This window comes from Notamacropus eugenii, chromosome 3 (genome assembly GCF_028372415.1).
Source record: "Notamacropus eugenii isolate mMacEug1 chromosome 3, mMacEug1.pri_v2, whole genome shotgun sequence".
In the NCBI taxonomy this organism is placed as follows: Eukaryota; Metazoa; Chordata; class Mammalia; order Diprotodontia; family Macropodidae; genus Notamacropus; species Notamacropus eugenii.
Genome location: NC_092874.1, coordinates 446,979,990 through 447,005,763, shown reverse-complemented (window position 1 = coordinate 447,005,763; position 25,774 = coordinate 446,979,990). Strand labels below are relative to the sequence as shown.

Below are 25,774 nucleotides of genomic sequence, written 5' to 3'. Positions count from 1 at the left end.
TATTGCTTGGAGTTTGGGCTTTCTATGCTGAGGGCAAATGACTTTGGAATCTTAAGGATCTTAATGAGGGGAGGATATTCAGCTCTATTGTGCCATGGACCCTTGGACAGTGTTCTGGGAAAAGTCACTGGATTCCTTCTCAGAATTATGTTTTTAAAGGTATAAAATAAAATGTATATGCTTGCAAAGGAAACCGATTATATCTGAATATAAATGTTAGTTAAAGATAAAGGGGAGAATGGACATGGGGAAATTGTGCCAAATGGAGTCTCAATGTTATAATGATAAGAAATGGTTGAAGGAAAGGAGACAATAGCTAAGTGATGCAGTAACTTAAAATATGAGCCCAGTGTCCAATAGATTTCTTCTCAATTGTCTGTCTTTAATTCTTGCTCAACTCTTTTTGTCTTGACCTTTGCATTTTTATTGGTCTCCTCTCTTCCCTCTCCCCCTCCCTGGTTTTGAATATTTCTTCTTCTCTCTCTTCCTCAACACATAAATTTATCTCCTTTCTCTTTTCTCTTTTTAAAAAATATTCTTGCTGGCATCTCTGGACCCTCACGTGCTTTCTGTCAGAAGTGGAGGCAGAGCAAATGAGAAGGGAGAATTCATGTCAGAGAGGATGCTGGCTTACTCTCCCATTCAGCCACATTTAGCAAGGCTGTTACTAGGTCTAGGATTACTTCATGCTGAAAGTCTCTGTCTGTCATTCTGTCTCTGTTTCTGTCTCTCTTTCTCTTCTCCCCCTTTTTTTTCTGACTCTGTCTCTCTGTGTCCTTTTCTCTCTATCTCCCATTCTCCTCTCTGTCTCTCTCTGTCTCTTTCTGTCTCTCTCTCTTTCTCTCTCTGTCTCTCTCTCTTTCTCTCTCTCTGTCTCTCTGTCTCTGTCTCTCTCTGTCTCTGTCTCTCTTTCTCTCTCTCCATCTCTCTGTCTCTCTCTCTCTCTGTCTCTCTCTCTCTCCCCCACTCCACCCCTGGTGAAGATTTATTACATGTAATCTTCCTTAGACTTCTTTCCCTTTCTAAAATTTAATGCATCTAATTTATATCTGATTTTCTGAATATGCATTTATAGGCATTGATGATATAGGAAATGAATTTGAAGGGACAGCCTGGATGGATTTGATCTATAATGTAATAACCCTGTAGACAAGAATATAGCATTTAGACTCAGACAATGAGATTATCCCTCCATTAATGACGTTATTAGACTGTGTGTGTAGATCTTAGTACTGAACTGTTTGGCTCTTGGTAAAAATTTTGTTCCAGTCTGCTGTATGCTAATAAGATACAACAATTCTGTTAGAAGAACTGATGCTGTTTTGCCAGTGATACACATTTATAAATAGACTCTGCTTACTCTGTGTGTATCAAGTCATCTCTTTACATCTTAAGAATTATAGGAACTACAATTACGAAAATACCACGATACATTTTCTTATGTGCACACAGATATACATGCATTACATATAGAGTCAGGATATATTACTGAAGTAATATAATTTCTTTAAATGGTTCATTAGTCCCTGTGAAGCCACTGGAATACATGATAGCTAGAGATTGCAGACATGCTCTTAAGTAGGACAAAGTGGCAATTTTAATGTGTAAATTTCAGGCTTGCTTTTTTTTATATACACACATTTATACAGGGTGTCCCAAAAGTCTTAGGATAGTTTTAAGCTTTAATAGTTTAGAGCAGTTTTAAGTATGAAAAATGTCCTAACACTTTTGGGACACCCTATATTTATATTCATATATGAGTTTATCTATCTCTCTATCTATCTATCTCTCTAACTCTCTTTCTTTTCTGTCCATTTATCAGTCAATTTCCTTAAGCCCATTCTCACGAGATCATTTTGTTCTCAAGATGAGCAGTGCTTGCCTAGTGTTCATAACTGGCATGATGGTACACTTGAGCATATGTGTATCACATATGGAAAATAATGTCAGCCACACTGAGTAAAAATCTTCTTAAAGGTAGAAAAATATTCAAGTCCAGACTCTCTCTGGGGATCTCATTAAAGTGCTACTTCCTTAATGCATTGCACTGCATAATAGTGATCAGCAATCCTACAATGTGCTTTCCTGATAGGTTAGTTTACACAGGATTAATTGTCTAATTTTGCAAGCAACCAGTGCAGTGAATGTTGAGTTTTGCATTAGCCCCATGTGTTGCTTTCTGGGAATTCTGTCTCCTTTTTAAGGTGATGTTAAATTTTGTTTTTATTAATTATAATTTCTACTCTACATGTTCTATGTTTGATACAATTTATTAAACTATTTCATAATCTTTTTTCCTGATTGTTATGTCCCTTGGAAACTTCATTAATTTAGAGCATTGATGTGTAAAGAATGACAAGAGCAAATGTAATTTGCAAAACATTCTATGAATAGTCACTTTCTACACACTGTTATTCACTGGAAAATGTGAAGGTTTTTCTAGACTAAAGAGCATTTTTGTTTTGTCTTCAGCTCTTCTAACTATATTAAATTAATAATTAATGTAGGAAACAACAGATATTAAATTATCTTTCAAAAACTAGAAAATCAATAAAAGAATCCTAGAATTCCCAGGAGGATAATTCAAACTGATTAGATTTACATCTGGGAAATGTGTCCATCCCTACTGTACCTTCAACCTGAAGTACAATGCAGAGGGGATAAGAAAATGTTTTGATTAAATTATTGATATAATTCTTATAGTTCTCCATATTATTTGAGGCAAGAAGACATTACTCAAAAGTAGATTTTTTTAACCCCAAAGTTTCCTTTGGAATCATACTATAATAATTATATATAGCCCAAGGGCATGCTTAACCACTCAGTTTCCAATGTATTTATATATGGGAAGAAACAAAAGCAAAAACAACCACATTTATATATGAAAAAAATTAGTTATATAATATATGGATTTTAAACGGACTTTGTAACTCCAGAATCTAGCATAGGGCCTTAGACATAGTAACTATTTAATAAATGCTTATGGGATAATAGTAAATATCACATTAGATTTAATTCCTACTTCTTCCTCTGTCCCTCCCCCATTAACCTATCACCCCCTTGGATCACCCTTCTTTACTTTTGTGGATAAAGACCAGAGTGTAAAAAGAGATGGGGATGGGCCCAGTGATATCATTAGTTTTGGTGATTTTTCCCAAAGTATATTGACACCTTCCCTAAAATGTGTAGCTATATTTTCCTAGAGCACTGAATTTAAATGATTTGCCTACATTCACACAAACATTATGGGTCAAAGGTTGTTTGATTTTATCCTGGCCTTTGAGGTCCTTCTGAATTCTAAATTTATGATCCTTTGGACTGCTAATGCATGTTTTTTGTAACTCTTTTCTGACACCCATCACATTTTTATTGTTTTAAAGTTATATGGATCTATCATTTCTAGTACTGTAATTAGTTGATTTTGCATCCAAGATTATAATATAAAGTTGCCCACTTTCCTATCCTAATGGCATAACATGGCATACTTGGAGCAGTCAATTCATATTCCATAGCAAGAGATCATGTTTGGAGTTGGGGCAGGGGTGACAGGTTAGGTGTGGGGATGGCAGGTAGCTAAATTTAAGACACAAAGTTCGAATAGTGTCTCTATGTTTCCTTAAGCAAGTCACTAAATTTTGTGGGGCACCATTTGTTCTTGTTTGAAATTATAGGGTTATATAAGATGACATATGAGGTTCCTTTCAGTTCTGATGATTCTATGATCCTATGCACCCCTCTCCCATTGTCATTCCTGAGTATCAGGAAGTGGAAAGCATCATGGTGTTGTCCTACCAGAGATATTCATTGAGAATTAATTCAACCTACTCCCAGTAAATGGGATAGGCAGGGCCAGAAAACTCTTGTATGAGAGATAAGAACTTGTTTGGGATTGATTGAAGAAAAGTTGTTTCCCACCCCACCCCCAGTTACTGAGTGAGTGCAGAGTGTGGCAGAAGATGGATGTAAAAGATGTAGTCCCTTCTGTCAACCAGTCTTCCCATAATAAAGAGGTCAAGTTGGTAGGTAAGATGTTCTCCTAGGTTCATCATCATCATGACAAAGAGAGACAAAGAAGTAAGTTAAATCTGTTTGCAGACAAGTACGGTGGAGGAGAGATGCAGATGGATGAAGAAGACCATTAGAATGTTCCCTTTCCTTCACTAGCGTGCTCAGGTGTCAATTACCACCTAGTTAGGAAGAATAATCTTTAAAATAGGAAATCAAGGACCTTTAGATCCCTTCTTATGAAGACCAACTCTGTATTAAAACCCGAAAAAACACTTCTGTCCCTGCTGCCACTTCCTGTTTTCCCTCCCATTTCCCAGTCTCTTGTAATATGCCTTCTGAACTGCCCCTCAAAGAAAACTTTCTCCACAGTTATCAGGAACTTCTGTCTTACCAAAGCAATAGTATTCCCAATAGCTTCTATTCTAAAGTTTCTCAGGTCACCTATGTTACCGCTGTGGGCATCAGACCTTGTAATTTACCAAGGAAACTTAAGACACTTTATCAAATGCTTACCTAACCTTCTAATTCTTTTCTTACTCCAAATTCAGAGGAAGATGTTATCCCTCTCTTGAGTTTGGTCAACCTAGTGGATAGATCTGAGTTCAAGTCTTTCTTCAGTCACTTAGTCACCAAATGTCACCATAGTTTTCTAAGTATTGATTTCCTTATCTATACAGTGCTGCTGGTGACAATAATAACAATAATGTCTACATCAAAAGGTTGCTATAAGCATCAGATGAAATAATGTATGTAAAGAGGTTTGTGAACTTTTAAGGCCTACTGAAATGAAAATTATTGTTGCTCTTATGATGATTAATCCCATCCCTTCCAGTCTTCAGGCTTGCCCCTTTAGTGAACCCTTCCCTTTAAATTCGTTATTCATTGACTCTAAACATGCCCAGATTATCTTCCATATTTAAAAATCCTTGGAGTCAGGAAGACCTGGATGAAGATCCCACCTGTGACACTGAGTGAGCCTAGACAAATCATTTTGCCTCTCTGAACCTGAGGTTCTTCATTTCTAGAATGAGGTTGATCTTTCCTTGTTATTCATTCAGTTCAATCATGTCCAACCCCATTTGTGGTTTCCTTGGCAAAGATAATGGAGTGGTTTGCTATTTCCTTCTCCAGCTCATTTTCCCTGATGAGGAAACTAAGGCAAACAGGGTTAAATGACTTGCCCAGGATCACACAACTAGTAATTGTCTGAGGCCAGATTTGAACTCAGGTTTTCCTGACTCCAGACCCAGCATTTTATCCACCTAGCTAACTACATGCCAAGTTCGGTCTAGGCAAACTCTAAGATCCTTTCCATCTCTAATTCCAATCACTCACCACACACCATTATCTCCAAGGTTACTAATGACTTCATATTTGCTAAATCCAATGTCTATTCCTCAGTCCTCATGGTTTTTATCTTTTCTGTGGCATTGGCCATTATTGACCATCGTTTATCCTGGATACCATCTCTTTTCTCTACTTTCAGGACATTTCTGCCTCCTGGTTCTTTTCCTCCTTACCTGACTTGTCTTCCTCAGTTTAGTTTACTAAATCCTCCCAGCCCTCCCTCACTCAAAACAAAGTCAAGTGCAAGTCATGTCGTTATTTCTCTGATGGCATGGTCTTCTTCGGCAACGAAGGACAAACATCCATACTAAATCATCCTCTATGTCTTGCCTTTAAATAATAGGATTCCATTAAGATTCTGTTCTGGATCATCTTCTGTCTCTATATCTACCCTCTTTGTGAACTTATTAGCTCAAATTTCAATTAGCAACTTGATAGGGAAGACCCCAAAATATTTTTATCATGAATCAGTTTGTCTTCTCAGCTCTAAGCTAACATGTCCAACTGCTTATTCAGTACTTTCTATTGGACAAACCATGGATATCTAAAATTCTTCATTAAAACAAACAAACACAAAAAACCCAAGATTTTGACCCCCAGCCACCAAAATACATGCCTACCACAAACTTCCCCTTTTCTCTTGAGGATATCTCCTGCCCTTTGGTCATCCAGATTCACAATCTGAGAAGCATTATTTATTTTTCTCTTTTTACAAGTTATCCTGTCCACAAAGTTTCCAAATGTAATTGATGGTAAACTGACTGCCATGCCCTCCCTCCCATCTGTTTCTTCTTTCTGTTCCCAATATCCTATTTCATATCTTTATCATGTAACATTTCCTCTGGATTATTGCAATTGCCTCCAGAATGGGTTCTCAGTCCTGAGTCTATCCTCTCTCTCCATTCCATCTTACCCAGTTTCTAAAACAGTCTGTATAGAGGACAAGTCTGAATATATAACCCTGATGCTAATTGACCATATGTTATCCTTATTGCCTTGTACATGGATAGTAGACAATTCATACATCCATATAGCTGGTGGTTGGATTAGACTGAAGTGACCAGATGATCCACAGTGAAGAGGTCCCCACTGTTCACCCTCAGATCAGTATCCCCAACTCACTGTCTCCTTTATCCCAATTGAATGTTCCTTCTTGCTCCTTGTCCTATGTGCAAAAACGCTGCAGGGAAAGCCTGCCCTGCCTTCTTATTTTACAAATCCTCAATCTGTTTGGAGACATGTTTTCTTCTAAAGACCCAAAGTGAGATGGGGAATTGATAAAGCCATTAGGCTTTTGGATCTAGGCTTCCTAGACTTATTTTTCAGTCTCTAATACCCTCCCTTTACTAGAGGACATTGAGTGAATTATATGAATAGTCTAGACAATTGTCTGCAATCTTCATTTCTCTTTATATTGCAGGCTTTTCTTTGTAATGTTACCAAGTGATAAACAGGGGATTTTGTAGATAGCTTCTCCTCTCCCTTCGACCCTCAGTTTAGAAGCTTGTTATGTTAGTATTCACAAAGCATACAGAAAACCACTTTAGTTTACTACAAAGAAAGTTCTACACATGTAGCACATGGAATAATTCCCAAAAGATGTGGAGATGGGAGATTTTAGCCTTAAGTTCCAGATCATTTGGGCAATCATGTTCCCCCCTGCTTTTTTTTTAATGCATGGAAAGGGAAGTGAAGAGGTGAAATAGATTCATCTTCTGTGTGTATGTGTGTGTGTGTGTGTGTGTGTGTGTGTGTGTTTCACTATGTTTAGACCTTAATATTAATATCATATTGGCTCCATTTAACTTCTTAATATTACTTTGGTATTTCTGTAGCTGAACTGGCACCAAATTCAATGGGGCTTTGTGGTTGTAAAGTTGTAAGAATCCTTTTTTCTTGGTCTCTGCCTCCCTAAAGATATCTAGCTGTCAGTTGATGATGTGACCCTTGACTTCGAAACCAGTTTGCTCAGTCAAGTCTAGGGCTGCTACTGAGATTTTTTTTTTAAATGAAAATTTTACAGAGCAACAGAACTGATTCTTTAGCATCTGCATTCAGAAGTCTCTTTGTCCTCTGTTTCTGATTGATGTACTGATATTTATGATAATAGGAGCTACTGGAATGATTTAATTTGGCCCTTTGAGTTGGAGAATTAAAGATGCAGGCCACCTTGCCTGCAAAAGGTCACCTGTACCCAGAGTCAGTATTTTTAGTAAGATTTTCTTGAAATGTCTTTTAAAATGCTTGCTTCTCTGAGATGTTTTGGATTATAATACACTAAGGAAATTTTAGAGGCTTTTCATTCTGTTTGTTTTGTTTGTGCCTACAGGGGAAATGAATGAGAACTTGAATTTACCATAATTAAAGAATTATTTCTTTTCCATGAATAGTTGAAGAACACATTATTCTTCTATAACCTTGCCACATTTCTCTATGTCATTGACCCTTTATATTTAAATGTCATTGCCCAAGTGTAGAGGAAGTTATGTTTTTTTCTATAATAATTTATGCATTACATGCTGATTAATCGGCTTTTTCAAAGAGACTCATGAAAAATGCTGGGTGATTCTGCAAGCTGCAAATTTTCTGTAAGCTCTATTTTATTTTTTAGATCAGGGGTTCTTAATATTTTTGCACATTATGGATCTCTTTGTGCCTGAGAGATTCTATGGACTTCTCAGAATAATGTTTGCAAATAGTTGAAGAAATACTAAATTTAATTATAGGTTAGTGTAAATAAGAATGTATTTTTTTCCCATTCAAGTTGACAGATCCCTTGAAATACCAATGAGCTTCTGGAACTCACATTAAGAACCCTTGCTCTAGATCAGGTGTTAAGGGAGAGACACAGAGTCAGAAAAAGAAAGAGAGAGAGAGAGAGAGAGAGAGAGAGAGAGAGAGAGAGAGAGAGAGAGAGAGAGAGAGAGAGAGAGAGAGACAGAGAGACAGAGAGACAGAGAGACAGAGAGAGAAGGGAAGAGAAGTTATAAGACCCTGGGAAAGCCCTTTAGTCCAGCATTTCCTATTCACTTATCAGTGAGTATTAAAAGCTAACCTGTCCTTCCCAAGTATTCTGTTTTCCAGATTAATCAACTTCAATTCTTCCAAGGATTTTTCACTTCAAAAACCTGGATATTCTTCCTTCTGGATTCAGTTGTTTTTGTCAAGATCTCTCAAACTGTGGCACCTAAAGAACAGTACAGTGTCTTAGGTACATTATGATCAGTATAATTTACACTGGGAATATCCCTTACCTTAACCTGAATTCTACTAAAAAACAGCATACTATTTTATTTGCCAACCATATCGTAATTTATCATATAGACTTAGGTTTAGCTGTATGTTCAAAACCATACACCTATATATTTATCACATAAGTGATATTTTTTTTGTTTCAAGAGCAATTTATTCATTAAAATCTACTCAATATGGCATCAACAGTTCTCCTGTGTTATGCTGATAAATTGACACTGAGAGGATTTAACAAGTTCTTCATTTAATAAGTCTGAATTCTGTTGGTCATCAGCATTTTATAAGCAACTACTATGTGTCAGCCATTGTGCTAAGCACTGGGGATACAAGGAAAGACAAAAGACAGTCCTTGCTTTCAATGAGCTCACAGTGTAAAGGGAGACACAACATATAAATAACCATATACAAACAAGATATTTTCAGGTTAGGTTGGAGAAAGTCTCAGAGGGATATAAGATTACACACCATTTTGGAGAGGAAGCGGGGAAGGATGGAGGAAGGAAGGGGAGGGAGGGGAAAAACTGAACACAAATAAATTAATAATAATAAAAAGAGCTTAAAAAAAGAAGGTCTCAGAGGGAAGACAGCACTAGGATTAGGGAGGTCTGGGAAAGCTTCTTGCAGAAGGTGTAGTACAATAATTTACATGTATATCTATTAAAGTTCTTATTTGTTTCAATGTATATACCAATCTATTGACCATTTGGAAACATGATCCTAACAAGCAATGTATTAATGATATCCCTCACAGCTCTGAGTTATCTATATATTTGTTAATTACATTTCATAATTATTTATCCAAATTATTGATAACAATATTGAGGTGGATCAGATGAGATTCAGAGGTCTATGCCATGCATCTGGAAACTTCTCTCCATTATTTAACATTTTGGAGCAGTATGGTTATTTTATCAGCTATAAATTTCCCTAACTTTATTGCCACACAGACCAGCTTCTTCCATAATGAATGTTTCATACCTGTTTGACAGTATCAACAAAATGTGTCTAGATATTTTTTTTTAAAGTCTACACTAACAAAAATAAAAGGAAAAAAATGTGCCAGAAGTAACACTAGAATTAAATCCATAGGACAAGAAAGGAAGAAGTTTGACAAAGTGTCCTTATGAATTAACACTGGGAAATATCAGTGTTTCTGGTGCTCATTCAGCACCTCCACTGGACTCCATGTGTTCTGTTAAAGCCAATCCATCCACTATGTATGTAATCCATCAGCTTGTAGCAGAAACCCATAAGCGCATTTTTCTGTGTTTAGTTCAGATTCTGCCTCATTCCATTGCAAGAAGTGACAGACATTGACTCTGCTAAGTCACATAAGAAAGAAGAGGGAACTTGAGAGGGGGACTTCATTGTATTTCAGGTGGTCCCCATGTTAGGGCACCTCAAGAACTCTGCCCAAAACACAAACTCCACCTTCCTTTAACCCTATACTAAAAGGCAGAAGTAAAAGTCATCGTTATCTTAGAAAGGATTCACAGATACTAATTAAAAATCACAAATCTCCAAGAAGCGCTTGGCAAATAGAAAATACTAAAGGACATATTGCAGGAAATAATCCATAAAAATTGTCCAGCCTTGATGAATACAGAAAATAAATAAGACACCAACCAAAAGAATCTTCTGATTTCCTATAGAAATTAAAAAAAAAACCCTAGGATTAAAATTTCAAGACAGGTAGTATTTAAAGTGAATAATTTCATAACCAAACAGATTCTGCAAGTAGCCAGGTGAAAGGCTTTCAAATATAAAAGAAACGAAATGTATTTTACATGAGGCTATGATGCAATCATCAAGACTAAGAGAAAGGAATAAAATAATCAAATTCTGGAAAGTGAAGGAACTCAGTGTAACCCCAAATGATATAATCCTGAAGACCTGAGCCTAAGTACTAAGGACACAATGATGGATATTCACCAAAAGAGAGATATTTGAGGTATTTGCTCTTATTCCCTCTCTTATAACAAAAAACATATTGGAGAAGAATATTTGACTTGTGAACTCATTAAAGAGATGAACACAAAAAGTAGATGAATATATCTGTCAAGAAATAAGTAACAAAACAAATTACCCTGTGTCTACAGAATATTTTAAATAATGTCATTAATTATTGAATTACAATTACATACAAAGAATATTGTGCTAGGTCATATCTAGGGTGAAAGAGTGAATAAGAAACTAGTACTCTTCTCATGAAATTCATAGTCCAATAGGGAAAATAATAATTAATAATAGTAAAGAATGAAAGATAGGTATATGACAGTGCAAATAAAGAGGCACTGGCAAAGTGCTACAGAAATCCAGAAGATACTAAGATTTCTTTGGGAAAGGGGTGTGGAGTATCAGAGAAAATTTAATAGAAGTGGGAGTATTTGAGATATTCATTGAAGTATGTGGAGGAATTATACCATCCAAGCTTGGGAGGTGGAGATGATTTCCTGGGAAGTAAAATTATGAAGAGATATAAAGTTGAAATGGCATTTAGAATGTGTTCGAAAAATAGGGAGCAAATCAGTTTGATTAAAGCAATGGGTCCATATGAGAATGGTGAGAAGTGTATTCGGTGCCAATTGGGAATGTCCATAAAACATACAAGTTTTGCATTCCTTTAGAATGTGGACTATCAGGTGAATTTTAAATGACAGAAAGGTAATGTTACCATTTCTTTTTCCATGTAAATGCATTCTGTGTTTAGTAATATCAATAACTAAAACATATTTCAGAATGCCTCCCAAATATGTATTTTAACATTTTGAACATATTCTACATATACATATTTTATATTATCTATGTTTCATTCATTTTAATTGAATAGATCTATTCATCACTCTTGCAATGACATTAAACAAACAAACAAAAATTCTTGGGTAGTGTAGTGTTAGTGATTAAAAAAATGCCTGATTCTTATATGTGGTGTTGCTCTAAAATCTTCCTTTAAATTTGTTTGGTGAACCTGTTAGAACATCCTTCCTTTAATAAACAATGCAAGGTTTTAGCAGGAAAAAAAATATTTTTGTTAAGCGTTCACATTAGGAACATATACAACTGCCCCCTGAGATTTAATCAATTATAAGAAGAGAGAGATATCTAGCGTAAGCTGTATCAACAGGTTATGATACCTTTGGCTCCAGTAAAACCATTCTGCTTACAACCATGGTGAGGAGGGTTAATGTTTGCATAAGGAAATAGATCCTCCTTTGCCAAGCTTCTTGGATTAGTAGCAAACATCCTGTTCATCTAACTAATGTGAGGACTTGCTCATTCAATGGTGTATGAAACAGATAAGGGCTGTGCAGACTCAGACTGTTGCTGTAGGCACAGAGATAAGCATGGGCAATCACTACAGAATGGGCACAATTGATGCATAAACACAGAATCACACAAACAGAATGACAGAGTTGGAAGGGAGATTGTAAACAATCTAGTCCCTCTGATACCTAACCAAAAAAAAATGCCATACATGACATATGGTCCAAGTGATCATGCATTCTTTGTCAGTGAGAAAGAACCCACTACATCATGAGATGATCTGTTTCACTTTTGGATAGCTAACTGTTAGGAGGTATGCTAATTGTTAGGACCTCACTCAGCCTTTTTGCAAAGTTCACCCATCTGCATCTAGTTCTCCTCTCTAAAGCCAAGCAGGCTAAGTCCCTCCTATAGGACAACACTTAAAATCTCTTTTGCTCCCCCTTAAGCTTTCTCTTAGCTAGTTTTCTCTTCATCATGCTAACCCCATCCAGCCGTCTTAGTAAGACATGATATTGTTTCCAGGGAAACTGGGGGAATGAGTGTGGCTATCTCAGCATGATCTTTCACTATTAACAGAAAAACAAGTCAGACACGTGACATATTGACACGAAGATAGAGCTGCTGCCTCCTGGGAAGCAATGACAACATGAGACACAAGCTCATATGAAGTTATTTGAAAGGGGATGGCTCTCGATAAAAATGTAGTGGGAATAGTTATTGCCCATCATTTAAAGACATTTTCCAACTTACAGTCATGAATTGAAAACCGAGAAAATGTACAGTCTCAATTAGTAATTCATATAGGATGCATGCAATTTCTTTTGTTTGTTTATCTCTTCAACATTGGATTATAAATTTGGAAAGAATTGTTGAGAACTAGGACCACACCACTCCTTTTATAGATGAGGAAACTAAGGCCTTTAGAAGCCCATAAGCTCATAGGCTTAGGTCTGTAAGGGATTATGTAAACTATTTAATCCATTTCTACAGCTTTACTGGCAAGGCAACAGAGAAGAAGAGAGGTTAAGTGATTCAGCCAAAGTTATATTACATACTGGTAGTAAGTGATAGAAGTAAGATTTGAACTCAGATCCTCTATTGCTAAGTCCATTGCTATTTATGCTACGTCATGCTATAACTCCCTTTTGTACAGTGCTACCTCTCTAACCATCATGGAACACTCATCATGAAAGTGTGAGCATCATAGGGAGACTGCTTACTATTATTTGGTGAATAGAGAACTGTTTTTTGATTTCTGTATCTTTTGGTATCAGGAATGTATGGAATTGAAGAAAATTGTGGTTTAATTGTTAAGGTCCAGATTGAATGCAATGAAATTGTGTAGGGAGAGAGTGTCACTGACATGGCTTAAATCATTATGGATGCCATACTTTTTTTTTTTTTTTTTTTGCCAATGGTGAGTCCCTGCTGGGAAAACCTGAGGGAAAAGGAAAACTCTTTAACAGTTTCTATTCATTGAATCATACCTAAATGATTAAATGATATGAAATTTTTACATTATAATGAAGGTGTAGGTCCAGTTCCTGTCCCTATCCTTATCTTATGTCATAGTAAAGCTTAGGGTTATACCTTTGGCTACAAAAGTCTTTATCCCCACTTCTCTGCTATCAATGCTAAATATTTCCACCTGGATGTCTCTTGAGCATTTCAAATTGAATATGCAAAATGGAATTCATTTTCTTCCTCTCTGAATGCCCTCTTTCCAACTTCCAAACTAATGTATCACTGGTGAGGTCACCATCATTCATCTAGTCACCTAGTTCTGTAGTCTACCATCCCTGATTCTTTCCTCTTCTTCTTTCCCCATACTGGACATTTTCAAATTTTCTCTAGTCTTCTGTCTCTCCCTCATCACTTGAAGGCAACACTTTCTTTATATTCACCCAAGCATTACCCAAATTCAGGTCTTCACCCTTTCTCATCTCCTGTTTTGCTTGTCTTTTCCTTGTCTAATCCTTCCCCCATCCAGCTATCAAAATAACCTTCCTAAGGTACAAGCATGACCATGTTACTTTCCAATTTAAGAATCTTTGTCAACCCGCTTTAGCTTTTAGGAAAATGTATATATTATTCAACCCAACATTTAAAATTCTCTTTATCCCTCTCTAACTTACCTTTCCATTTTTATTTTATTTATCCCTTTTCAGGTTCTTTTTTCTTTCCCAGCCAAAATGACCTACTAATTATCTTCCAATCCAGCATTCCAGCTTTCATCTTCTGGCCTTCATTCAAGTTGTTTCCCATGCTGATCATGTCGTTTTGTCATTATGTTCATGTCTTAGAATGTTTACTTTCTTTATTAACTGACATGTCACCATCTGCTAAAATCTTTTCATGACCCCATTAGCCATTAGTGCTCTCTCCTTCCTCAAAGAACACAGTAGTCACTTATTTGCATGTATTTATTCCCTAGAACATAAACTCCTAGAGAGGAAATGATCCTTTTACTCCCTATTATCTTTGTCTTTGCATTGCTTTTCATTTATTGGCATCTTAATAGATGTTTGGTGAATGGAATGGTTAACTCACAATGTCAGACTTAGGACAAACACCAAAGATAGCTTCAAAGGCATTTTCTTACGATGATGAAGATCAAAGCATACAACTGGAAGAAGACAGCAAAGTCAATGCTCCTACATCCAAAGCCTCCAAGAAAACTAGGAAATGGTCTCAGGGCATGGAAGAGCTCAAAAAGGATTGTGAAAATCAAGTAAGAGAAGTAGAAGAAAAATTGGGAAGAGAAAGAGGATTGCAAGAACATCATGAAAAAAAAAACAAGTCTTACTAAAAAAGACCCCAAAAATGCAGAAGAAAGTATTACCTTTAAAAATAGAGTAACCCAAATGGCAAAAAAAGCCAGTGAGGAGAAGAATGCCTTAAAAAGCAGAATTAGCCAAATGGAAAATGAGGTCCAAAAGATCACTGAAGAAAATAATACTTTAAAAATTAGAATGGGGGCAGATGGAAGCAAATGACTTTATGAGAAATCAAGAAATTATAAAACAAAATCAAAAGAATGAAAAAAGAAGACTGTGAAATATCTCATTAGAAAAGCAATCGACCTGGAAAATAGATCTAGAAGAGATAATTTAAAAATTATTGGTCCACCTTAAAATCATAATCAAAAAAAGAGCCTAGAGATTTCAAGTAATTATCAAGGAAAACTGACCCAATATTTTAGAACCAGAGGGTAAGAGAAATGGAAAGAATCCACTGATAACCTCCTGAGAGTGATCCCCAAAGAAAAACTCCTAGGAATATTGTAGCCAAATTCCAGAGTTCCCAGGTCAAGGAGAAAATATAACAAGCAACCCGAATGAAACAATTCAAGTATTATGGAAACACAATTAGTCTAATAAAAGATTTAGCAGCTTCTAACCTAAGGGATCAGAAGCCTTGGAATATGATCTTCCAGAGTTCAGAAGAGTTAGTATTAAACCAAGAATCACCTACCCAGCAAAACTGAGTATAATACTTCTGGGGAAAAAATGGAACTTCAATGAAATAGAGTATTCGAATCATTCTTGTTGAAAAGACTAGAACTGAACAAAAAATTTGACTTTCAAATACAAGAGTCAAGAGAAACATTAAAATGTAAACAGGAAAGAGCAACCATGAGGGACTCATTAAGTTTGAACTATTTATATTCCTACATGGAAAGATGATATTTGTAACTCATAAGATCTTTCTCAGTTTCAGGGTAGTTAGAGGGAATATGTATGTATATATATGTATGTGTATATGTATCTATTACATGTGTGTATGTGTGTGTACATATGTATATGTATATCTGTGTGTACGTGTGTAGGTGTGTATATATAGACAGAGGGCATAGGGTGAGCAAAAAATGAAGGGAGGATGCCTAAAAAATAAAAGTAAGTGTTGAGAGGAATGTTCTGGGAGAAAGAGAAAGGTAGAGGTAGAATGTAGTAAATCATCTCACATAAAAGAGGCAAGAAAGAGCTTTTGCAATGGAGGGGAAGAGGAGGAAGATTAGAGTCTTCTCTAACTGAGTCTTACTCTCATTGAATCTGCTTTACAGAGGGAATAACACACATTCATTTGGGTATGGAAATCTATCTTACCCTGCAAGAAGGCAGGGGGAAGGGGATATGAGAAGGAGGAAAATAGAAGGAACTACAGATTGGGGGAAGGGGTAATCAGAAGCAAGCACTATTGTGGGGGGGACAGGTCAATGGAGAGAATGGAATAAATGGAGGACAGGACAGAATAGAAGGAAATGTGGTTAGTCTTCTGCAACCTAATTGTTATAGAAATACTTTGCATGGCTACACATATATGACCTATATTGAATTGCCTGCTGTCTCATTGAGGGTGGGTAGGGAGGGAGCAAGGGAGAGAATGTGGAACTCAAAGCTTTAAAAATGAATGTTAAAAATTGTCTTTGCACGCAGCTTGGAAATAAGTTGTACAGGAAATGGGGTGTAGAAATCTATCTAGCCCTACAGGAAGACAGAAGGGATGGGCATGGGAGAAGTGAGGTTGATAGAAGAGAGGGCAGACTGGGGAAAGGGCGGGTTGGGGTGCACAATGTCCTGGGGTGGGGGGAGGGAAGAGATGGGGGAAAAATTTGGAATTCAAAATCTTGTATAAGTGGATGGTGAAAACTGAAAATAAATGAACTATATTAAAAAAAAAAAAAACCAAACCCAAGAATGTCAGACTTAGATCACTGGATGGACTTTTGAAGTTATGCAACCTAGTTCCTTCATTTTTAAATGCTATGACTGGCCCCCAGACAGTTTAATGATTTCTCAGAGGTTATAGAGATGTCACAGATTAGAATTTAAATCTAAGTAACTAATTGAATGAATGAACAATGGATGGAAAATTCATGAAAAGCATTTTTTAAGAGTCAGCTTCATGACAAGTTCTGTGCTAAGATCTGGTGATACAGGAACAATACCAAAGATAGTGTTTGCCCTCAAAGAGCTTTTATTCTTATGAAGAAAAACCATGTACACAGCAGAGTCATAGGCACAGTGGTATTCAGTTTAAATAGTTATAGAGATAGTGATTGGATTCACAGAAGGGTAGATTGATAAATCCCCTCCAAGAATAGTGGAAGAGTTGAATGGTTCATTCTTTCAAAAGTGGAGGAGGTCATGGGGAAGTTGTGAAGGAAACGACCAGAAAATAGGTAGTAAAGTGATTCATAGCTGATATTTGGTTGGAAGATTTACATGAGAGGCATTAATCAGTGTAGTTGGGGGAGAGGAGGGTGGAAGGAGTAACTCAAGGTATAAGTTCTTGATAAGAAAAAGTTAAAACCTTTTGGATGGATGGCCAGGCAGTTGAGGAAGCTACTGAGGAGAAGGGTAGTGAGTAGGGCGTAGTTATAGGATCATATATTCAGATCTGGTAAGAACCTGTCCTTGAATGAACATCTTCAGTTAACTTGATGCAGTCAGTAGATAAAATAAACCATAGGACATATGTATACTATGAAACCACTGGGAAACGGACCTATTAAATTGTATTTGGTGCATTGTGTGGGTGATCCATAAACATTCCTGTTTATTACAATAGAAACAATCACAGTGTGAGCAGTAAGCCCTAATGGGATTGAAATGAAGCCTCCAGAGAAAAGAAACAGAAAGACTTTATTTAGTGTCAGTTGGTCAATTGGAAAGCCATGGGGACCATTCACATTCTTCCTGGGGTGAAATTCTGCTTTTCAGTATATTCGTGTGAGGTTCCCTCAGGAGGCAGAGGGATCTGTTTATACTTCTTGGCAACAGTTTTTGAACTGAATCCAAACTGAGATTGTCAAGGAGTAAACAGCAAAAAAGTAGGTTGCCTGCATATATTAGTCACTCTGTTTCTTTAGGACCAGAGGAGATATTGTAGCTTCTACAAAGATCCTTAATTGGCAATCTCTCTGAAAACACGGTTATATGGGGCTCGATTGTTATGGATGTAAGGGAGCAATTGGAAAGGACCAAGTAGCCTAAAGTCTGAACCACTTTGCAGTGGTGGACTTCCTTTGGCCCCCAAAGACACGTTTTCAACCTTACATTTGGAATGGATGAAAATCAGAAAACTATGCAGACTTTTTAAGTTGCTAGTGATCAAATTTTAGAAAACTATCTTGCCCATTGAAGACAAAATTACCATGGTTATAGTAGCTAGAGAGTTAGCCTATGTTATTAAACAGAGGGCTAGATCCAACATCAGGAAGAGCTGGTTTCACATCAAGTCACACACTGGCTGTATGACCACTGTTAAGTCACTTAACCTTTTCTTGTCCCAGACAGCTGCCCCAGGCCAAATGCAACAAATGAGTTATTTGTCCTGAATCAAAGTGTGAACACTAGGTTATTTTTTTTTGCCCTCACAATATTGAAATCACAAAGTCTAGACCAAATAATAATAATAGTTTAGATTGAGGATTCATGACCTTAGGTCTCTGAGGGTTTTTTTTTTTTAAATTGTAAGTAATTTAATAAAATTCATTTCCACTTAATCGTGTGGATTTTATTTTATACTTTTAAAATGTTATTCTGAGAAAAGGGCTCCCTAGGGTTCTTCAGACTGCTAAAACGATTCATGAAGTATATATATAAATGGTCCATGAAATATACACGAGAAAGTTAGGAACTTTTGTAGAGCAGAATTATGAATATGCCAGCACTACTCAATTGCTCACTGTGCTAAGTAAGCACTTAGCAAATATTACATCTTTGATCCTCACAACAATCCTGTGATATTAGTGCTGTTTTCATCAACAATTTATTGTGGAGGAAACTGAGGTAGCTTAAGTGATTTGCTAGTCAGGTAGCTAGTTAAGAAGAAGAGGCATTCCTGACCTGAGCCCCAGCATTCTATCCAGCGTGTCACCCAACTACCTCCAACCTATAGGAAAACTCATGCCAGAGAGAAAAGTTTATAAATTACCTTCTGTTCTGTAGGCTAATTAATAAATTTTAAAGACAGCAAAAATATATTTGGAAACTTTCAATGAGAAACTGAATCAATTTTTGGTTGTATTTATTTGTTTGTGTGTGTGTTTATTTATTTTTGCTACCTTTGCCAAAGTTTTCAAAGCAATTTCTTTTGACATGAAAATTCAGGACCTGGTCTCTTCTGTGTATCAAAGGGAAATTGACATACGGTTGTTTGATAGCATTTTGTTCACATGCAAATGAACATAGGGTCATTGTAATAGGTCTGCAACCTGATTTCTTTGGAAAGAAAAAAGGAATGTGAAAGTGATTTTTATTCTAGGAGAAAAGCAAAAAAAAATGATAATGTTTGAGGAATCTCTCCTAAGATTATATTTATTTCCAAATTTACAACTTCATAATGTCTCTCTAGGTGCTGTAAACTGTGAACAATGAACCAGGTTTCAGCCTGAAGAGAAATTTCATACTGAAAATAAAAGAAGCTAAATTTACTGGTAAGAATAATTTCCTTAATGAATTACGCAATCTATTTTTGAACAAGCTTAATTATTGCTGCAATATGTTGGAGATGGGAACAAGTAGAGGGCTATAAGAATATGAAATAAAGCAGATGTCATGAAGCTGTTTGGATACTATAATATGGGGGCACAATTTGTGCTGGAAAATTTTAAATATCTTCATCTTTTAAAAAATAAAATGATGGGCAGTATTATTCCAAAGCAAAAATTTACTTAAAAGTGTTTCTTTTTCCTTGTTTTCTTTTGTTTTTTATTTTTTTGTTGTTGTTTGTTTTTGAGGGAGGAGTGTAAACTAATAATACTGATAACAAGAGATGTTGGGAAATGCAGTTTTTGCTGGCTAGAAATATAAGAGGTGATGGAGAAACCTGAGAATTTTGGAGAGGATGTGTGCTATCATGTGAGACTGAAGATGAAGGGAAGTGCTGCCGCAAAGTGGATCTAATCCTTAGCATTTGGAACCTTCTCTGAGTCACTGATCCGTTTAAAGAATCATCTGACTATAAAGTGGTTGTGTGCCAAGAGTACCTGTATCTACTCCACCACTGCTAGGGTTTGGTGAATTTATCCCTCCTCCATTTCTTTCCCCTCTCTAGTCTTACTGTTTTCTGCCCAGCAGACTTGCCTAAATCTCACTCTGAAATCCCATACTCTTCTTTGAACTCTGTTCATCTGCTGATTATTCTTTTATAATGGGCTTTATCTCTAGCAGAATTGCATTCTGAGAAATAAGGAGTGAATTGGGGTCTGGAGGTATAGGGACTAGGACCAAAGGGAATCCTTGAGACCAGTCACCCTAGACTTAACCAGGAACTTCCTTCTGGTGAAACAAAGAGGGACTTCATTAGAAAATGGGACATTTCCATCTATTTGAAGGGTGGAATGTTGCAAGAGGACAATACTGATACTGAAAGTGAACCATGTTCCTGGATCTCCTAATATCACATCTTAATTTTGTTTTTTTTTTAAAACCCATCATGCCATGCAACTCACATATATACAAAGTAATCCTAAAGCTGACTAAAGAAAAGGAGAACAAGTATGATTCTGGGTTTATTATTATAGTCTAAATCACCATGTTAGTTAACTAATCATTTCCTGTTCCTTTGAACATGATCACTTTCAATTCTTGCATTGCTATTTGGAAGGCTTCATGTTTAAGACCTCTTATTCCTCTTCTGAAATTTGAATTTGTAGTTATGATTATTTATTACTAGTAAACTTTTCTTTTTAATTGAGAGGGGAAGTGAAATACCACAACATTGTCTTCCACCTTAAAAAGAAGAGATGAAAGGACCATTAAAGCTTTTTTTTTTATTATTTTTAATGAATAGAGGGAATAGAAGGAAGTTCAGAGGGAAATACAGACAAGCAAGATAGATTTGAAACTAATATGTTTAAAAGCCTCAAGTTGATGACATCATTTCCTGAACATCTAGGTACAGAACAGTAACAAGGAGCTCCAGGTGTGCTCTACAAGGGTTAACTTGGTTGGGAAATAAAAATGGCCAATTTGGTGTCAGTAAAGCTTTGCTCAACAACTCAGGGGTTCCTCAATGCAGAGGCTTAACTCATTTCTTTCTCTTGCTACTTCTAAGTAAACCTTTTGTTAACTTTTTAATGACCTAGGAGTATCTCCTTTCATTCCATTATTAATCATCAATGACTAGGGGACTTAACCTGCATCTCACCCAACTCAGAAAACCAGGCTTTCCTGATTCTGTGGCTACCTTACTTATGCACACTATCTCTCATGGGGAATAGTATAATTTTGTACTAATTATAGAAATTCAGGCCATCTGGACTATTTATATGGATATATGGACTAATATTAGGCATTCCCAAAGTGGTTTGTCTTCTTCAATTTTCTTGAAAATTTACTATTTCTTTTGTTTCAGCTGAGGATGAATCAAGTTACTTTGTCATTCTAAAAATAGCAATTTTCACTGTAGTACATGGAAACTTGTCTGTGAAATTCTTAAGAAATAGGAATCCTGTAATGTTAAATATTCACAAATCACAGCATGCAACAGCCCTTAAATTTAACTCGAACACTTGAAATTTAATTTGTCTGATGTGTGGCTTCACTTGAGCATAAACAATGGCACTGCACTATATGCTGATACAATGAAAATCCTTATTTATTAATTTTGGAGCATGATGAATAATTCTGAAGTCTTTGGTTACAGTTAAATACAAGAATACTTTGTTTATATTTTTTCCAAGACCTAAGTTTACTTCAGTATTTTAATGCGTATTTCTGTATATTACATGTTAATTATTTGTCATGCTTTGTGCAAATGTATCAAGTATCCATATGTTTACATATAGATATTCATATATGTGCACATATACATATGTGTAAATAGATATGCTACCTCATTATTTCAACTAAACATTCACCATACTTCTAAAAAGAAAAGACTCTACAAAAAGAAAAACAAACAAATAAATTTGTGACATTGATGGGAAATCACAACAAACAACTCCATTCCAGCTTCTAGATATCTTCTGGAGATAGGTGCATTGATGGATTGATGGGTTGTATCATAGTATATTGCTCTATTTATTGATTATAGTAGACTTCCAATAACAGAGGGAAGGCTACAAATATGGTAGGTCTAGGTGACTACATGGCAAACCATGTGTACTACTTGTATTTAATTCAGTCCAAACTACTTTGGCACTGCAGAAGAGCACAACTGTATTCCTCAGATTATGGGATACATTGGCTAACTGGTAAAGTTTAGTCAATAAATTGGATGTTTTTCAAAGAAATTTTATCAAGTACAGAAGATTGATGCCTAATGTCAGAGAAGGAATCCTATTTCTGAGGATAATTAACTTCTAAACCATTTAGAGAAATAACAGATGGACACTAATGAAAGAATATTATATAAAATTAAAATCCCACCCTAAGAAATAACAGATATAAAACCATTAAAACTAAGGTAAATAGGAAGGCTATCCTTTCTATTCAATAGTTAAGTCTAGGCTTTCAATATCTCTAGTGATGGGACATTCACAATTTGTTAGAAGATTCCATCAGATGCTAGAGCATTTCATATTAATATTTCATGCTATACATATTTCATAATGATTATTCTGTTTAGCCCATTTTTCTCTACCTATGATTTCTATACAATATTTCTAGCTCTGTGCCCCTGGTCCACAATTAACAATTCTTTTTAATATTTGATGTTTACACTTTTTAAATATTTATGAGTTGTTATCATGCTCCTTTATTGTTGTTTACCCAGGCTAGGCATCTTGAGAACTCTTGCATTTCCTCCCCAGTCAGTCACTCTATTTTTTTTATCATACTTCTGCCTGTTCTTTGGTTTGTTGCCAGGTTGCATTCATAATAAGGTGCCAAAATCAGGATTTTCAGTTGCATGAAAAGGACCTTACCTGAAATCACATTTAGAGAGAAGTTCAAACTCAAAGATAGTAAAATAGGTTGGATTAAAGAGAGAAGCAAAGCTAGACCAATATGTTATATACAATACATAAGCATGCAATTGTGATTTGTAATCACTTCTGAGAAGTCAAAATTGAGAAACATAAGGGGAAAAAAATAATTCTTTGTGGAACGTGGACGTGCTCTTTTTTGCCTTGAATAATATCACTAATATTACAACTTCTATCTGATTTCAATTATAACATTATTGATGTCTCACATAGTTGGTACTTAGTAAATATTTACTGAATTGAATTATTGAATCAAATCAATGGTCAAGTTAAGTCAACAACCATTTATTAAAAACCCATTATTTTTATGCACTGTGTTAAGTGCCTAGTATACAAAGAAGGGAAAAGAATTGTCCCTGCACTCAAGAAGTTCATATGTGCATGGGAGAAATCATTCAAACAGATATGCAAACAAATGACATAAAGAGTATAAATTGGAGATAATCTCAGTACTAGAGGAGGCATTGCTATTAAGGGGAACCATGAAAATTCTCTTATAGAAGTTGGGATTTTAACTGAGATTTGAAAGAAGTAAGGGAAGCCAGGAGGTAGAGAAAAGGAGGAAAAATATTCCAAACATATGAATCAACTAATAAAAAACCATGGAATCTGGAAACCAAATGTCTTGTGCAAGGAAAAGCGAAGAGGCTAGTGTCCCTGAGTAATAGAGACTATCGAGTTGATTAAAGTTAAAGAAAACTGGAAAAATAAAAATAGATCATATTATGACTAGGTCAAACAGGGGATTTTATATTTTTTTCTTGGACCTAATAGGGAGTCACTTGAATTTATTGAATAGGCATATAGCATGGTCAGACCTCTGCTTTAAGATCACTTTGGAAGCTGAATGGAAGACTAACTAAAGTGGGGAGAGATTGATGGTAGGGTTATTATAATCAGGTTATGAAAATAGTCTAGGCTTGAGATGATAATGGCCTGCCTTGGGGTTGGTGGCAATGTCAGAGAAAAGAAGGGGGCATTCATAAAAAGATACTGGAAATGCTAAAAGCTGGTAACTTATTGGATATAAGAGGTAAGAGAAAGGAAGAATTTGAGGATAACCCTGAATAACTGGGAAGATGGTTGTATCCTTGACAGTAATAGTGAAGTTCAGGAGAAGGGATGATTGTAATGAGGCTATGTTTCTCATTTCTGCCTACAACAGCTTTTTGATCTTTAAATTCATTATTTAATTTTTTTTGCTATTCTTACATATAGAAAAAAACAGCAAATGTGCTTTCTCAAAAAAAGTTGAGGAGCTTATGATGGTAGTGGTAAATATGAGGTCACAGCAAAGAAAATAGCTCAGTAAAATGGTGGAATGGAATTAAACCAATGATAGCCATGTTGAAGTGATGAATTTTTAAGTTAAGAGTTTTTGATTTATTTTGGCATTAAACTGGACCAAATATGTCATAAGAACAAATATATCATAAGTGAGGATATCCATGACAACCTAGTCATATGAATCTTTAGAAATAAATCCAACAGAAGGAATGAAGGCATTATCCTGAGTAGAATGATACCAAGAAATCCACGTTCATAGGAAATTTCAAATAATATTTCCCCTTCCCCAGAAGCTGGGGAAACCATCTTTGCCAAGAAAACCCCAAATGAAGAAATGGATACAGCTGAAATTACTGAACAACAAACAGGTTATTGGAATATACTAGGACTAAAGTAGTCCATGGTGAGATATCAATATAGAATATGTCCAGGGGAGGTCAAGAGACTTGAGAGCATTCGATTTGAGGAGGAATTGAAGGAACTGAAGGTCTTTAGGCAGGAGAAGACTCAGGATTTGCTAGGGATATGCACTGGAAGAAAGTTTAGACTGTTGGTCCATTTAAAAATAAAAAAAAAAGATGTAAATAGATATTGACAGGCTTTCTTTAATCTCTGGAGTAGGAATGAATGGTAGATCATAGGTTGTTTAATCTTTTAACTATTCTATCTGATTTCATTTCTACCTGTCTCTTACTCTATAAGAGGAAAGGAATACAATCAAGGCAGAAAGTCATCACACATGCATTCACATCCTTAGAAATAAGGCAAGCCAAGGAAGCATGATATACTTAGAACAGATCTAGAAAAACAGAACCGCCATCTCACTTTCAGCCTAGTAAGTGATCAAGCATTAAATTACAAAGAAAATCAGAGCCTCAAATCAAAGTCTAATAGAGTCAATCATAATGATAATACAGGGAAACTTTGTGTATGAAGATCAAAAATCAGTTCATTTACACACTAATGAAAAGACAAAGGAAAAGAAACATATCAAAAATTGTTGAGAAATCTTAACATTGTAATTATTTTGGTTTGTATAACAGAAAGAGGAAGAAAATAAAATTAAGATTAACTAATATTGTTGTAGTTGTGCCACTTTTCAATCATTTGGAATTTTTTTGGCAAAGATGCTGGAGTGGTTTGCCATTTCCTTCTCTAGCTTATTTCCCAAATGAGGAAACAGGCTTCCTTCCTTTTCTCCCTCTCCACTTCCCTCTCTTCCTTCCTCCTTTCCTTTCTTCCTTTCCTTTCTTCCTTTCCCTTTCCCCTTCCCCTTCATCCTCTTCCTCCTCCTTCTTCTTTCTCCTCCTCCTCTTCTTCCTCTTCTCTCTCTTTCTCTCTCTCCTTATTGGGATTCCATTTTCTCTTGAAGATGGCAGACTCTGTTTTTATATTTAGAAAATAATTGTCTACCTAGACTACTTTGAACCGATGGAATATCCAACCTTTTTGTTCACTGATTCCATTCTGTAACTAACATTATAAACATCCTGAATTTAGTTGTCATTGGTTCCATCATGTATTCACAAATATATATACCATATGCATATCCAAGTACTTCCCTCTCTTCTCAGCTTGTAGACCTTCCTATTACCCCCCTCTACCTCATGGGCAATCATACCAAAAGTTATCTTCACTTATGGAAAATATGGGATTTCTTTTTAGCAAACTCTGCCA

General features: G+C 35.9%; 1 protein-coding gene across 6 annotated transcripts in view; it reads left to right on the top strand.

Moving 5' to 3' along the window:
• CHL1 (cell adhesion molecule L1 like) overlaps window positions 1-25,774 on the top strand; it is a 272,185-nt gene that overhangs the window by 39,382 nt on the left and 207,029 nt on the right. For all 6 annotated transcript variants that reach the window (XM_072598646.1, XM_072598649.1, XM_072598645.1 and 3 more), the window contains one exon: window positions 19,234-19,315. The gene's annotated coding sequence lies outside the window, so the exon portion shown is untranslated. The remainder of the gene's footprint in view (window positions 1-19,233; window positions 19,316-25,774) is intronic.